We start from the raw sequence: 14,884 nt of genomic DNA on the forward strand, positions 1-14,884 counted from the left end.
AGAGAGAGAGCATGCTTGCACATTTTCTTCATTCATTCATTCATCTCTTTTATGAAGGCACTAATCCCATTCATGAGGAGTCTACCTTCACGACCTAATTTCTTCCCCAAAGCCCCACCTGCAGATACCATCATACTGGGGAGATTTAGGCTTCCATATATGATTCTTGGGGAACATAGACATGTAGTCCATAGCAACTGTTAAGAGATGGGTGGAGTACTGTGAGTCCAGTGGCTGAGCTGGGCATCACACCCGACTGCCAGATGGCAGGCAACACACCTTTCCCACTTCCAGGGAGCTGCAGGTCAAGGACCACCAAAGATTCACAACCAACATCCCACAGGAGAGCTTTGACCATCTAGTTGGCCAGAGGGCACCAGCACTGGATGACATGTGTACCAGCCTCTAACCCTTCACCCTTTCTCCAGATTCATCTGTCACTCTGGACCTAATTCCAGAGGAATTTTTAAAAAGTAACCAGCAAGTTAGGAAAGATGTGTAGCCAGGAAGTAGGGAGAAAGCCAACTGTGCTTCCAACCTCCCCCCAGTCTCTTGGGCCTGGTTAGGCCAATGCTAGGGGAAGGAAGAAGCTTTGCATCATATAAGCATTCAGAATTTGTATTATAACAGTGGAAGAATTATGTAATAATTAGACTGAAACAGGCTAATAATTTATGGCAAATTAAAGAGTATGTGTGAGTATCTAAGACCTCACCAAAAGTCCCCAGCGTCCCCCAGGGTAGAAAAATAACTGTCTCCCAGAACTTTAGCTTTTATCTGACAAATCCAAAGCAGTAAGTAAACCAGCTGTATTTGAAATGTTAGCTAGGGAGAGATTTGGATCTTTAGAATTAGAAAGCAAACCTTTGTGTAGTGGGCAATAAGATACATTGCTTTGTGCCAGCTTTGGTGGGAAACTCTGTTATTAATTCTATTTTGAATATGGAGACTCTAATAATAAGGAAAGAAACCATGCTAGTTGTTTGTGAAAATTGATGAGCTGAAACCCTGGAGATAGAATTCCTTGAGAGCCAACCTAGTCCTACCCTGTGACTGATTTTCCTTCTGGGTATGACTTAACCACTTGGCTTCCTTCTAGCCATATCCTGGCCCAGATGGTTACCACGTTTCACTGTATGAATCTTATACCAATTTGCAAACTCATTGAATTTGCATTCTATCTGTGTTGGTTAATATTTGAGTGTCAACTTGATTGGATTGAAGGATGCAAAGTATTGTTCCTGGGTGTGTCTGTGAGGGTGTTGCCCAAGGAAATTAACATTTGAATCAGTGGACTGGGAGAGGCCGACTCACCCTCAATCTGGGTGGGCACCATCTAATCAGCTGCCAGCAGGGCTAGGATAAAAGCAGACAGAGGAACGTGGAAGGACTTGACTTGCTGAGTCTTCTAGCCTTCATCTTTCTCCATGCTGGATGCTTCCTACCCTCGAACACTGGACTCCAGGTTCTTCAGCTTTTGGACTCTTAGACTTACACCAGTGGTTTGCCAGGGGCTCTAAGGCCTTTGGCCACAGACTGAAGGCTGCACTGCAGGCTTCCCTACTTTTGAGGTTTTGGGACTCGGACTGGCTTCCTTGCTTCTCAGCTTGCAGATGGCCTACTGTGGGACTTCACCTTGTGATCATGTGAGTCAATACTCCTTAATAAACTCTCGTTCATATATACATCTATCCTATTAGTCCTGTCCCTCTGGAGAATCCTGATGAATACACTGTCCTTAATTTTTCTGTTGGTTCCCTTCTTGCTTACACTTATTTTAGAAGCCAGTCCCTTCCCATATACTTGGAGAAATAGAAACTTTTCAGAAAAGGTCGGAGAAAGATATTATTTCTGGTCTCAAAGAGTTCACCTTCTAGTTAGAGTGAGAGACTGGACTTGCCTAGACTTCTCACATATGTATTCTTGTTCCCGAGCCTCTTCGGTGGGTTCGTGTCCTGCTTCTGCAAGCACATCGCAACTTGATCTCTGCCTCAGTCACCTCAGGGAACTCTGAGTTCCATACGCTCTGTGTGCACAGCAAGGGCCTCTGTGGGCCTGACTCCCTGAAACAGGGGCAACACTGCCATCCTCTTCTTAGTCAGTTACATGAGTTCAATTACTTCCCCACTCTCTGCCTCCTCCCTGTCCTGCTGTCTTCCAAAGGGAGAATTTTACCAGACCAGTTCCAACAATAAACACAGGTCAGTTCCAACAATAAACACAGGTCCCTTTGAAGCATTTTCCCATCAATGTTTGATATCTTGGCTCATCCCCTTCAGCCTATCCACTGAGTGGTCCATCTCTAGTTTGGTGACTGCTTTTATTGTATGGCTAACTTTTAGTTAGTAGTTAATTCATTAATCACAATTTTTTTCCATATTTGTCATAAAGGATTATTCATCTGTTTTTTTCCCTTCTCAGTCTTCATTCATACATTCTTATAGTCACTCACTCATTCATTCATCAGAATTCATTACTGAGTTCCTACTTTGTTTAAGGTCACACCCTACAAGCTCGGGGAGACAGATGAAGGCAGTGGTTCTCAGTCTTGGCTTATGATTATACTCATCTGAGAATCTTCAAAAAAGAAAAAAAAAAAAATGATGCAATGCCCTGGTCCCATCTCCAGAGATTTCAGATGAATGAGTCTGGGGCAGCTCCTGAGCATCAGTGATTTTTAAAAGATCCCTGGGTGCTCTGAAAGTGCAGCTAAGACTGAGAACCATGAGAAGATGAGGGCATGAGTAACATGGACTACAATTAAAAGGCAAGGCTACCCTGAACACTTCAGAGGGACTGCTCCCAGGAAAGCCTCCCAGCAGGCCTGTGCCCTTGGCCTGCACAGGACTGATAGCCCTTCCATCTCTGCTCAGCCCCACTGACCACAAATTTAGCCACTGCTCAGGTGAGAGATGTGGCACATCTGACTCAAACAGAGCAAAGAGAAGACGGTAGCATGACTAACTTTCTCTCAGCTGAACAATAATGGTACCACCTTTCTCTAGGGAGTGTGCATGGTGGTTTGAGAAACTGTGGGGCTGCCGCCCACCCAAGCTCAGGAGTCCTAACGCTTGAGCAGAGAAGATTTTGAGGCAGGTCTAAATATCTCTAAAATTTGTATGGCTATAAAAAAAGATGAGTTCATGTCCTTTGTCCTTTGCAGGACATGGATGAAGCTGGAAACCATCATTCTCAGGAAAATATCACAAGGACAGAAAACCAAACACTGCATGTTCTCACTCATAAGTGGGAGCTGAACAATGAGAACACATGGACACAGGGAAGGGAACATTGCCCACCAGGGCCTGTTGGGGGTGGGGGACTGGGGGAGGGATAGCGTTAGAAGAAATACCTAATGTAAATGATGAGTTGATGAGTGCAGCAAACCAACATGGCACATGCTTACCTATGTAACAAACCTTCACGTTCTGCACATGTATCCTACAGCTTAAAGTATAATAATAAAAAATAAATAAAATAAAATAAAATTTGTATGGCTAGGTGAGGGTAATAGCTTACACTTCAAGGGAGGCCGATGTAATTCTGGAGATGTGACAGGCAGTTGCTGAGATGTTTAAAGGCGTAAGTAGAAAAGAAGGAAATTGAGGACATCTCGACCTTCTCTGGGTCTTTCTGCTTCTGTGACAGGATGTAGAGTTAAAAGCATGAGAAGACTGCAAGCCCTGCCCCTTCACATTCCTCCATGCACTGAGAGATCCTATCTGGTCCCTTCTCTGCTTTGTCAGACTGAGGCCTGGCCTCTCTGTCCTGCAGGTGCACGGGTGTAAGGAAAGGACTGAAGCCCGTGTGAATAAACTGCTGAGAATCAGCCCTTCCTCCCATGGAAATCATATATTGGCTGGGGCTCCAGGGTATGCTTTGTGCTCCAGTGGTAAGGTTTATTTCTTTTCCTTCTCTGTAGAAAATTCCCCTCTCACGGTGGCACAGGGAGAAAATAATGTCTTAAAAGTGGAACTAGAAATACCATTTGACCCAGCCATCCCATTACTGGGTATATACCCAAAGGACTACAAATCATGCTGTTATAAAGACACATGCACACGTATGTTTATGGCGGCACTATTCACAATAGCAAAGACTTGGAACCAACCCAAATGTCCAACAATGATAGACTGGATTAAGAAAATGTGGCATATATACACCGTGGAATACTATGCAGCCATAAAAAATGATGAGTTCATGTCCTTTGTAGGGACATGGATGAAATTGGAAATCATCATTCTCAGTAAACTATCGCAAGGACAAAAAACCAAACACCGCATGTTCTCACTCATAGATGGGAATTGAACAATGAGAACACATGGACACAGGAAGGGGAACATCACACTCTGGTGACTGTTGTGGGGTGGGGGGAGGGGGAGGGATAGCACTGGGAGATACACCTAATGCTAAATGACGAGTTAATGGGCGCAGCACACCAGCATGGCACATGTATACATATGTAACTAACCTGCACATTGTGCACATGTACCCTAAAACTTAAAGTATAATAATAATAAAAAAAAAATTAAAAAAAAAAAAGTGGAGACAGCCTGGGGCAAGGAGATGGCTGCGTAGGCGCCATTTCTCTGTGTGTCCAGCAGGGGGCGCCGATGACAAGCGCGCGGGCTGCGAGGCCACACAGACTCTTATGCAACGATGAGGGCGCAGGCTCGCGGGCCAGGGATGCTGACGCAGGCCTGAGTCCGGAAAAGACCCGCACATCTGGGGCCCAAGTGGCCCATTTCCCCAGAGGCGAGCACGGACTCTCAGGAATCGTCATCCTTCCCATGAAATCCTGGAAACTGCTTAGTTGAGTTTCTGGTTGACTTGCCGCTGCGTGCAGCTGGCAGCTGCCTGTGAACCCAGTGACACTGGTTCAGTGCTCATGTTTGTTTTCCAAAAGGGGCTGCCCTCATTTTTGTTTTTTTAAGACTAAATAATAATAGTCATCATAGGCACCCTTTCCTGAACAGCCCCTCTATGCCTTCTCGGTGCTAGGGGTTTGATGCTCATTGTGTATGTTCCCCTGCTGTGTGTGTTTCGTCCTGTCATCCTGCAGCAAGGAGCCCCACCAGTGCCTCCCATCAGACCTCCCTGCTGTGTTCAATGCAATTTGCTTTTAAAAGGGAGCCAGGGAGAAACGGACGGAAGGAGGGAAGAGGAGAGGACACCAATCCCTTCCCAGATTCATTCTACCTATCAAAGCGAGAGAAAGCTTGTGTTTGGAGAATGAACAGGAAACGACGTTATTTGATTGTCTTAAATCAGTTTCATCTTGCTGTTATTTTACTGTTTAAGGCTTCTGTTTGTTCTGTTTTGTTTTGTTTTCAATTTCCCTCAAATGCGTCAGTGATCTCTAGAATATTTCTGTATTCTAGAGAAGATTTGTGCTTAACAGGGAGAGAAAAGGTACAATGGGATTATTTCTGGTAAATAAGGCTGCTTTTTTAATCCCTTTGCTTTCTTAATTTTGTTAAAAGAACAATTATGAAATTATTTTTAAAAGAATTATAAGAATTCAAAACCAGGCTTCCTTCACTGAAGACACGTTAACTTAAAAATCTGGAAAATATAGATCTAGAAGAAAAAGCATAAACTGCACTTACAGTCTCTTAGCCAAGCGATAATTGTTATTTAATTTAGTATATCAAGTAAGGATCTTTTTGTAGTATTCTATATGCTATACTAGAAAGTGTTATAGTATTATACATAGATTAACAATCTATTGCTTTCTTTACTTAAAATATTTTGATAATTTTAAGTATTTGCATAGTGTTTATTATCATATGTCATATAAATGTAACAAAATATATTCAGTTAATTTAATAAGGATGGATATTAAAGCTATTTTCACTATTTTTTTCTGTTTTACTATTGTAAACATCACTAGGACAATAACTTTTACATACATTTCTCTTTCCTTGGGAAAAATCTCTAAAAGAAAAGTTAAAGATCAATGGATATTTAAAGCTACTCAGCATGTATTTGCAAATGGTCTTCCAGAAGCACTGAGCCAATTTGCATTTTCACCAATGGTTAGGAGCCAATGCCAGTAGAGTTCCTTTCATATTTTATTGTTGTTCTAATTTGCATTCCTGTGTCTTTTTCTCTTGAATTTTTCAGACCCCTTTAAGGATCTTTCCAAAGGTCTTCAGTTTTGATATAAGCAACAAAGAATAAGAGTGAATAATAGCTAAAGAAAACGGAACTGTAGCGGTAGAGCGTAGCAGTGAAAATATTTAAGACTTGATGGAACAATGTCCTTTGCATAGACTGATACTTTTATAGGCACTGCGGACCTGCAGTGGACTGTTTGTGTTCTCCCAAAATCCATATGATGAAATCTAATCTTCAATGTGATGCTATCCGGAGGTAAGGCTGGGAAGTAATTAGGTCACAAGAGTGGAGCCCCCATGAATGGGATTAGTGCCCTTCTAAAAGAGGCCCCCAAGTGCTCCCTTGCCAGCTACTGGCTGAGGACGCAGTGAGAAGACAGCTGTCTATGGGCCATGAAGTGAGCCCTCACCTGACATCAATTCTGCCAGCACCTTCATTTTAAACTTTCCAGCCTCCAGATCCGTGAGAAATAACTTTCTGTTGTTTATAAGCCACCCAATGTATGTTTTGTTTTGTTTTTACAGCAGCCTGAATAGATTTACAGCCAAGAAAATTAGAGAGGGGATCCAGGTTGGAATTAGTCTTCAATTTGATTACTCAATTATGATGACTAAAAGACCTACTGAGCACCAGAATTCTGGTGATGTTTTTTTCCCAAGGTAGCCTAACATAAGGCAAGATTGTAGCATGAAGGAAGGGGATGACTTCTGAGAAGGCTTTCTTCACCTTATACGGAAACCCAGTAAGTGGGTTGTGGATACAGGTGTGCACATGTCACCTTGTGGTGTGCATATGTGCGTGCTCTTGGGAATGTCATCCCTCCTTATGTTAACTGCATGTGAAAGCAGCAGGAACCTGTGCTAGAAAACAGAGACAATTAGAAGATAGCTGTGCTTTGGGGAAGCAAGTCAATTGACTGAAAAACAATTTGCCAAATGTCCAATTTGTGAGATTGTAAGGATGTGTAGAAGGTTTTCTTTTCATCTTCTCCCTATACTTACCCTGTCCCTGTCTGTGAAGCTGGCCCAGACTATTTCGTTACAGAGGCAGGGTCATGTTCAGAAGCAGGGGTAGGAATTAAACTCAAACATAAGCAAAAACTCTCAATGAGTCAGTAAATTGGTCATTCATCAAGTTAATTTTAACAAGTTGGCTTTCAACAAATTGGCCTGGAGCCCTACTTTGGCACCTTCTTCTGGAAATGTCTTCTTTTCCTCTTTTAGTCCTTTTCCGTTCAACATTGTACTTCACCTAGACCTTGAGATTGTGCCATTCACAATTATAATCTCAACATTCATCACTTGCCTTGGGAGGTACAGACTTAACTGTTGGCTGGCTAAACGTTTATGTGGAATCTTAGAGGACTTGTAACACTATTTAATGAAACACTCAAAACATTCAAAGTCTAAAGGGGGACGGTGATTTGGAAATAACTTCTCTTACCTGTTCCTACCTGCCCTCTGGCTTCATTCATGGTCATAGGGCCTTAGTTTTTGGACAGAGAGTACCACCGTTTTTGGCCATGCATTCTCTTTTTCCACAGCCCGTTTATATCTATCTGGTCACCACCTGCCAATGAAAAGTAAATAACAATGACTGCTCCCTCCACTGGCTTCTGTCCCTGGGGTGAATGGCCAGGAGTTTGAGCCACTGCTGGACAAGAGCCGTTGATTGCTTGAAGGCTGGCAAGGACAGCAGGGCCCTCATAGTGATCTGGCCTCTGCAGGAGAGAAAAAGGGATGAGCAGACGTGTTGCACTGAGATTAGCTTCCTGCCAATTTCTCCTGAATTTTCCTAAAATAAAAGTGCATTTTCTTCCCAGCCTGATTACGTTTCAAAAGCCTTCTTCTACTAGCACAGCCTTGGTAGATGCTGGACTCTAGAGAGGCTCAAAGGTGGTGGGAATGGTAAGGATGGTGAATCCGGGATTAAAATTGCCCTGCCACACATTGGGTCAGAGCAAATATTTGTGAAGCTTGAGTTATTTGCAGTGCATCATTATGGTTTCTGTATGGGAAATGCCAAGTTGTACTTCGATGTGCAGGGAGATAAAAATATATTTACCAACACAAGGTGTTATGTGTTAAATGGTAAGGTGCCAGAATGCTCATAAACTTGACCAGTACAAGGATGTTGTCAGAGGTGGTGTGGGAAGCAAAATTGTGAATCAGGTGCTGAAATGATTAAAGAAGATGGAAGACTGAGCTGACGACAGTGTGCATTAATTAATGGAAATGTATGGCCTGAAATGTAAAAGAGGAGATGTAGTTGAGTAAGAAGTGCAGCATCCTTTCATCTATCACGCTGGAAATCCAGCAAAATCTGAGACCAAGTGACTATTTAAAGTCGACTATACAGAACTCCAGAGCTGGGGATGATTTATCTGCAGGAAGAAACCAGCTTTGCTCTGGGCTAAGAGTGAAAGAATATTAAATATGTAGCCTTTTAAAGAATCATATTTCTGTATCATCTATACATATATATATATACACACACTATTTCATATATATATAATGGATTAAAGCAGATCATAACATAATAAATATCAAATTATTCATGTTCCTCTTTTGAGCCTCATTCTGCAGAAGGAACACTTTCACGCTTTAAAAAAGACAGGATCACCTCTGATCTATGAACCATTTTATTTCGAATACATCTTACTGTTACAATTTGGCCTACTGCTTGGTGGGGAAAGGCCTTTCCATGTTTCACTCACTGCAGAGCAATCCAGCTTTCCTGTAATATTCATCTGATGTTTATATCCATCTTTTGAAATGTAGGGGCTATTAGATCAGAAATATTCCATGAAGAAGGGAGCAAAGATTCATGTCACTGACAACTGGAGAAGAAACAGAGAACGGGTAATAATATCATGGGACAGAATGGAGTCCCTTCCAGATCTTTGGAGAGCTAGCACCATATCCTTCCCAATCATTTATTGCAAGGCTAACTAAGGTCCTGAAGAGTGGGCATCTTCAGTCTGAGGCCAAGAGGCCCCTGACCTACCCTGATATAGACCAAACTGTGCTTAGTTTCCCTCTGGAAGCACCAGAATAGCTGCATTGGTTATACTGTGTCATTTCAGAATGCTGACCTCAACCCTTAGCCCATTTGTTTGTTGACACAATAATTCTTTTTTTTTTTTTGTTTTTTGAGAAAAATAAATCTTTGCACTGCAGTTAGAAATAAAGCTTAAAGAAAAATCACTGGGATTGGTGACATGTTGCTTTAAGTTAAAAAAATGTCTCTGCAAGGTGGGTATCCAAACCTTTGCAGCTGTCTCCATGCAAGAAGAACAATTCAAGAGCAGCATGTCATGGGCAGCTCCCAGGAAAGGAGGAGAGAGACTGGAGGCACCAAACCCATCCAAGCACTCAGTACTTGAAAAGGCCCTGGCCTCCTTTACTATCTAAACACCTTACACTTTCTAGGAATTCAATACACACAGATTAAAGCCCAACTTACTAAAACTAGTTATTTAGCATTAATAATTTAAATCTTAAGTTTTAGCTGGTGAAGGACTATATCCAAGTTTTCATTTGAAAATAAAATGTTTTTTTTTTCTTTCTTTCAAATCAGGTACTCATGATGTGTGACAAATGGCATGCCTCCTGCAAGAGTTACAAGTTATGTGCCTAAACAGGAAGGATCATCTCATTGCAGAATTAGGGCATCATCCAGTGGGAAGGGAGTTTCAAGGTCATTTAGTCCAGCCTTTGAGTGATAGAGAAATTCTCTTTGAGGCATCACTATCAGGTGGCCATCAAACTTCTACTAGTGTATTCATCCACACCTGGTCTGTCTAAAACCTTGAGAACAGCCCTTTGTATAGTTCAATAGCCCCAAATGAAGGAAAAGTTTTTGTTATTTTCAGTAAACATATTCTGTTGTATAACTTTGGTTGATCGGTTCCCCTTTAGCGACCCAGAAAACACTCAGCTCCCTCTGACACCCGTGCCCTTTGAATGAAAGTCAGCCATAAAATAGAGCACCGGAGTAACTTTCCAGAGTCCCAGATTTGCCCCTTCGCTCCACTGCAAATCAAATGTGTGACCTGTGTTTCAATTCAATTAGCCTTTTCCTAAGGGTTTCACTGTTTCTGTTCCTGTGAGTTTCTTTTCTAAAGATCTGCATTTGTATATTTCAAGTGGATTTTTTTTTTTAGCAAACTACAACCTTTTATCTTAAATTGAGAGATATGATTTGATTTTTATTTTTATTGTGGAAAATTTCAAACATACAAGAGTAGATATAATATAGTAGTGAATGCCTTAGTATTTTTGTCACCCAGCTGTAAATATATCAAACTGTGGTCAATCTTTTTTTTTTGAGACGGAGTCTCATTCTGTCACCCAGGCTGGAGTGCAGTGGCGTGATCTTGGCTCACTGCAAGCTCCGCCACCGGGGTCACGCCATTCTCCTGCCTCAGCCTCCCGAGTAGCTGGGACTACAGGTGCCCACCACTACGCCTGGCTAATTTTTTCTATTTTTCAGTAGAGACGGGGTTTCACTGTGTTAGCCAGGATGGTCTCGATCTCCTGACCTCGTGATCCGCCCACCTCGGCCTCCCAGAGTGCTGGGATTACAGGTGTGAGCCACCGCACCCGGCCGGTCAATCTTATTTCATCATTACCCTCACCCCGTCTTTCTCCTCCCTGGATTGTTTTGAAGCAAATCCCACATACCATACAATGTCAGCCATACCTTCTCATATGAACCTGGGAGCAAATTCTCCAAACGACAAAATCAATGGAAGACATCTGGGGGGCCTAGCCCTTATAGTGAGTGCTGGAGTTACAAAGGTGAATAAAATTGTGCCACGTTTCGGTCTTTTTGGAAAACATTACCCCTCATGTGTCTCTAAAAATTGATTCTTCTTTTTGTGCTAACACTTCCTTTTTTTGGCCAAAATCTTTCTAAAAATAGACAGCAAGCCCCCACCTGATGCCGGTTTCTTAAACTTTCCTCTCATGAAGGTGAGCTAGGATTGTACAATTACAATGCTTTGAGAATTTCATTCCTTTTGAGCTATCTTTACTTTTCAAAGCCTCTAGTCATGCTATTGGACCTATCTTTTCCTCTAATAATTTTAAAAAACCTCTATATTGCGTTACTCTCTGTCTTTTCATCCCAGTTTACTCTGATTAACATGGTTACCGTCTCCCCAGGTTCCTCCCATTCATTTACCTTCAGCATTTCATTTCGCCTTGCATTTCTTCCCAGTTGCTCAGACTTCACAATAGTAATTTTCTTTTTCTTTTTTTGTACCTTCTGAAAGGGCAGTCTAACGACAAAGTCAGCTGATAATTGCTCAGAAGACCTGTATTCACCAGAGTCTTTCTGCTGATATTCAGAAGATCAAATTTTAAGCGCAGCATGAACCAAGATCCAGTTACACTGTCTGCACACACACAAACAGAGAAAAACCACCATAGTATACATGAGGGAAAGATCAGACCATACAATCATTATGTGATAATGTATTAATAATAGATGGTATAATGAACCAAAAGTGAACTTGGCAACACTCCCAGGTACTTTTCATAAAATAATTTCCATAACCTGCTTTGCCTGTGAAGAAGGGAACACATTATCCCACAATTACTTGGGGGTGGAATGATTAGCGTGGGTCCCGGACGCGGCCCGGGGACTCTGTGGTTGGCCTTACACCTTTCCAGACAACGTCCTTGGCCTCTCCCCTATGACAGCATGTGTAGCTGTGTGTGAGACGGAGGCTAAAAGCCTGGTTATGCTCCGGAGAATGAATTCTTATGTCCCTGAGCTCTTCCCAGAAAACATGCAGGGAGTCTCTGCCAGGGGCAGAAGTTCAGCTCCTGGGAAGAGGGGATGAATTTCTGTGTTTTATTTCAATGGTGTAGCATGAGTGTGCAGAGCCAACAGTATGATAACTGGTGGTCCTCACGTATCTCTTGGCTACACCATCCTGTGACATGGTCCTGAGGCTGACCAGGGGATGGAGCTGACCTTCAGAGCCCCAAATTTGGCATGAGGCATAGCCAATATATGGGACAAAAGTCAAAATTTATGTGACATCGGTCACAAAAGGTAACCTGGGACTTGCCTGTCACTGCAGATCCTGCACTCTACAACACAGCAGTGTTTAGTGCCTGTTTACATTGTAAGGGTCATCGGGTCTTCTAAGGAGTCACAGCATATATAGCTAAATTTTCTGAATATAAATATATGTGTTAAACGAAATGACACAGGACAGGTCATGGAGAGCATAAAAGAACTGTGTTTGGAGACTCATAAGTATTCTGGTCTGGGCATCAGAAACTTGATACAGTTTGCATCACACCCAGGAGGAAGGATCATTCAGGCATTTGGATTTAGTTGCATTGCTGACATCCGTCAGAAACCCAGGTAACAGCCATTGGCATGAAAAGCACAGTTAAAATGAAATGGATCTATTCAATGAGAAGCTCAAAACTTTAGTTGGTTTGCAAAGTGTTTTGTCTAGCCACATGCATCATCAATTTAATATTTCAATATTTCAAGTTTATTTCCATGGATGAGATTTCATTTACCCCCATACACTCACTTAACCTATTGAGTGGTTCTAAGTTATGAACAAATACAGTCACCAAAAAGGTGATTATTTAAGAAAGAACAGAGAAAACCTATCAGTTACATCTTTAGTTATCTGAGACTTTTAGGCAGCGCCTCTAGAAAGTGCTGAGCAGAAGCTTAATATGGGAGTGAAGAAAACCAACTTGTTTATCTACCTCTAAGTCACAAAGGCTATTCTGCACACAGCTATGAACTTCTGGGAATAGGAAAGCCACTTAGCAAGTTAGCAGGTGAGGTCAGAGTAGACGCATATTCTCTGGGCACATAAATTAGCCGAGGAAGAGACGACACCCTAAATCATCTTCATGGGGCCTAAACCATAGAGTGTAAAAAGCAAATGCATGTTTAGATGTAACATATTTGCCAAAATAATTGGACTTTTATTACATTTCCCCTGTGATCTTAATTACCTTGCATATATTTATCTTCCAACTAGACAACATGATATTTGTGGATACATGTTACTCACACATAGGTTTCTGTTAACACTAAAACTGAATCACTCAAAAGGGGTGTCATTTGTGAAGTCCGGGGAAAATCATCATAAAGGCAGCTCTTAACTCCTAAGTCACAGGGAGGCTTATTTGCCCGAAAGAAATACTCATGTTACAAAGGGGTCCTTTCTGCCGTTTTTGTTTGAAAACAGACTCCTCTAAAACATGCCGATATCTGTAGAAAAGAAGCAAGAAGAGTTCCCCTCCAGAGGCTGCTCCCTGGAGAGTCACAGAGATCCTCGCATTTCTCCCATAATATTCTTCCCAGGCCGCCCATTTCAGTGCGGCATTGACCAACACATTTCAAGTCCATAAGCACTTCCAAATATTGAATTAGAGAATCTCATAATATATCCACAGATTAATCGAACTAATGATATTCATAGGTAGCCAGGATAGCTCATGTTTTTCAGTTTGTAGTTTAAATAAAATCACATCTCTTTCTCTTGTATGCCTCCCCTCTCAATTAATTTTTCAGTTCCCACAATTTGGTTTTTAGAAAAATATCCAGTATAACCTTGTTAGGTTCCCTCTTACTGCCTTGTCCAAGAACACTATGGACTTATTCATTCCAAAGGGTTCATTCTGTACAAGAACACTAGGCAGCCGGTTTAAGAGAGAAAAAACTGGGAAGTCTGGTCAGTGCGCTGGTTACTGATGCTGACACCAGGCTCTACTGCTAGAAACTGGATCTGCAGAATCTGAACCAGCCCTCCCTGGCTAACATTCAAAGGCTTTTTGGTTGCACCAAAGTCACCAGGGCAATTGACCCCATTCCTTCTTGTAGGTTTCTCCTTGGGAGTCTTGGTTTCCATTCTTGCCAACGGATCTTTAAGTCATCCAGATACAAACTATCCTAACTTCAAACACAAAGTTCAGTCCTCAGTTCCTTGCTTCCCTGAAGCCCCAAGGATTCCACACCATTTTTTTTTTTTTTTTTTTTTTGTAGGGCACAGAGAGGGAAGCCTTCAAGTAGCAGAAGGTCCTGATCTATTCTCTTCCCAAAACAGTTAAGTGTCTCTTCAACCTACCTAGGTATCACCAAGCTTTGGATCACCCTATGCAGAATCAAGAATCCCCACTCCAAGAAACCTCATCATAGAAGACAGCACACTTGGAAAGGATCCTACTCCACTCAATGCCCAGTGACACCTGGCATTCTTTTGCTTTGCACAGATTTCTTAAAGTGAAGGGTGGAAATATCTTTGGATCATGTCTTTGCTCTAGTCTCTGTTATTGTGTTGTAACCTGAGAAAAATCATTTATTTTCTCCATTAAGAGTAGACTAGGAATTTCCTAACTTACCAGTTTAATAGATCAGAGGTTTTTAAAGCTTTTCTTTAGCCTCGGAATCCTTTTTATTCCCCATGTTTTACAAGTATGAACTTTTACTATCATATTCTCAGGTGTTCCTGAGCCATAATCTTACTTTCTGAAAGCAAATTTTATTTATTTTTAAATGTTATGTTAGGTTCAGGGGTGCATGTGTAGGTTTGTTATATAGGTAAATTTGTGTCACAGGTGTTTGTTGTACAGATTATTTTTTCACCCAGATACAAAACCCAGTACCCAACAGTTATTTTTTTCTGATCCTCTCCCTCCGCCCATCCCTCATCCTCAAGTAGGCCCCAGTGTCTGTTGTTCCCCTCTTTGTGTCCCTGTGTTCTCACCATTTAGCT

The 14,884-nt window shown here is 41.9% G+C and overlaps 1 long non-coding RNA gene across 5 annotated transcripts in view; it reads right to left on the reverse strand.

The window, feature by feature from the left end:
• The window catches only part of LOC112133760 (uncharacterized), a 303,317-nt gene that overhangs the window by 21,971 nt on the left and 266,462 nt on the right, over window positions 1-14,884 (reverse strand). For 3 of the 5 annotated variants that reach the window (XR_010140368.1, XR_010140369.1, XR_010140367.1), the window contains 2 exons: window positions 11,308-11,521; window positions 8,747-8,959 (listed from right to left, as the gene is read on the reverse strand). This is a non-coding gene — a long non-coding RNA (uncharacterized LOC112133760). Of the gene's footprint in view, window positions 1-7,563; window positions 7,690-8,746; window positions 8,960-11,307; window positions 11,522-14,884 lie in introns of those variants that run through there. The other 2 variants (XR_010140365.1, XR_010140366.1) reach the window with 1 other exon arrangement.

This window comes from Pongo abelii, chromosome 5 (genome assembly GCF_028885655.2).
Source record: "Pongo abelii isolate AG06213 chromosome 5, NHGRI_mPonAbe1-v2.0_pri, whole genome shotgun sequence".
NCBI classification, from domain to species: Eukaryota; Metazoa; Chordata; class Mammalia; order Primates; family Hominidae; genus Pongo; species Pongo abelii.